The sequence below is a fragment of the Rousettus aegyptiacus genome, unplaced genomic scaffold, assembly GCF_014176215.1.
Source record: "Rousettus aegyptiacus isolate mRouAeg1 unplaced genomic scaffold, mRouAeg1.p scaffold_m13_p_12, whole genome shotgun sequence".
Taxonomy (NCBI): Eukaryota; Metazoa; Chordata; class Mammalia; order Chiroptera; family Pteropodidae; genus Rousettus; species Rousettus aegyptiacus.
The window spans coordinates 39,613,941-39,615,696 of NW_023416287.1; the positions used below are offsets into that span (position 1 = coordinate 39,613,941).

At 42.1% G+C, this 1,756-nt stretch overlaps 1 pseudogene; it reads left to right on the forward strand.

Moving 5' to 3' along the window:
* Nucleotides 1–999: 999 nt before the first annotated feature.
* LOC107518660 lies at nt 1,000–1,436 on the forward strand (annotated as a pseudogene).
* The last annotated feature ends 320 nt before the right edge of the window (nt 1,437–1,756 follow it).

Genomic DNA, 1,756 nt, shown 5'->3' on the forward strand with positions numbered 1-1,756 from the left:
ATTTTGTTACAATAGCCTAAGCAAATAAATAGAGGTTGTGAGTGCTCCCAGTTGTGGTGGCCTGCTGGGGCAGCATTGGGCCTCAGAAGCTGCCCCACAGGGAGGCACCAGGACCCTGTGATGAGCTTGTTATCTTGGTATGTATCAGACACTGGAGCTCTGGGGACTCAGGAACCCTGGCCACAGTGAGTTAGGTGGCCTTCCACCCCAGCCAGGGAGACATTAGATAGGATGGCCCTCCTTTCTGGAGCAATGAGCCATGGTAGACAGAAAAACAAGGCCATTTGACCTCCTAGCACCATTTTTTTTTTTTTTTTTTGCTTGTTTGCATATCTCTAACTACTAGACCTACCTGCACCAGCACTCTAGCTAACCCCTGGTCAGGACTCTCATCTGTTCTGCACATCTCATTGTCCCATAGTAGGGATAGGCCCGTCCTCTTGGTTATTGGTGACTATTAGAGCATCATAAGGCAGGCCCAGAACTTTCAACATCTTCCCACCAGTCAGTCACATCACAGGTTTGAACAGATGTCCTTACCATTGCTTCTCTGCACAAAACTCAATAACAAGAAAACAAACTTCAAAAGAAAATGGACAAAGATTTGAACAGACATTTCACCAAAGAAGATATCATGATGGCAAATAAGTTCATGAAATAATGTTTGAAATCAGCTAACTTTGATCATCCATCTTCATTCTTTTTCGAAGTTGTTTTGACAATCCTGGTTCTTTTGCATTTCCATATAAATGTTAGACCCAGTCGATTTCTATGAAAAAGGCTGCTGGGTATTTTATATGATTGCACTGAATCTATAGATCAATATGGGTACAATTACACCCTAATAATGTTTATAGTCTTCCAACCAAGAAACTCTAGCAGATCCCAGCAGCTCTGGAGGTGGGAGAAGTGGCAGCTGCCATGTAGCCCAGCTTGGAGAAGGCTCTCCATGCTCGCTGCAGCGGGCAGACATGCAGCATGCACCCACCTGCTACTATGATGTCTAAGAGGATGGTTAGCTCCACCCAGGGAGGTGGGAGTGAACAAGGGACCCAAGAGTAGGTCTGTGAGGTTGTCAGCTAAACCTGCTCCTGAAAAAGTGGGAAAGAAGCCAAAGAGGCAGCAGGGAAGGATAAATTTGCAGACCAAAAAAGTGCAAGCGAAAGGGGGAAGGGGTGCAAAGGGAAAACAGGCTGAAGTGGGTAACCAAGAAACTAAAGATTTACCTGCAGGAAATGGAGAAACTGAAAATGAGGAGAGTTCAACCTCTGACAGAGCAAGAGAGAAAGAAGCCAAGTCTAATTAATATCATATACCATGTCTTATCAGTGGTCTCTGTCTCCCTTCTTGTATAATCCAGAGGAATATTTTTATGAACTATATTGTAAATGCAAGTTTTTCAGTAGCTCTAGAAACATTTTTAAGAAGGAGGGAATCCTGCCTCATCCTATTTTTTAAAATATAAATGCTTTTTTTTTTAAGAGGTGAAATTATTTGCTGGTTGTTTATTTTTTGGTACCAGCACAAAATAGTGGAATATTGAATATGAGAGGCTTTGATTATCTTGGGTGGCAGTTTAACATCCCATAGGCGGGGTTTGTTTTTATATCCTATAATACAAAGCACACTACATGGCAATTTGGAGTCAGTCGAGCATTGAATATGTCTTGAACATTTTTAATTACTTCTATTCCTATGTTTTTGGTAGAATTGTTTCCTAAAGAAAATCATTCCTTGATCCTGGCTCTCCCTGTCA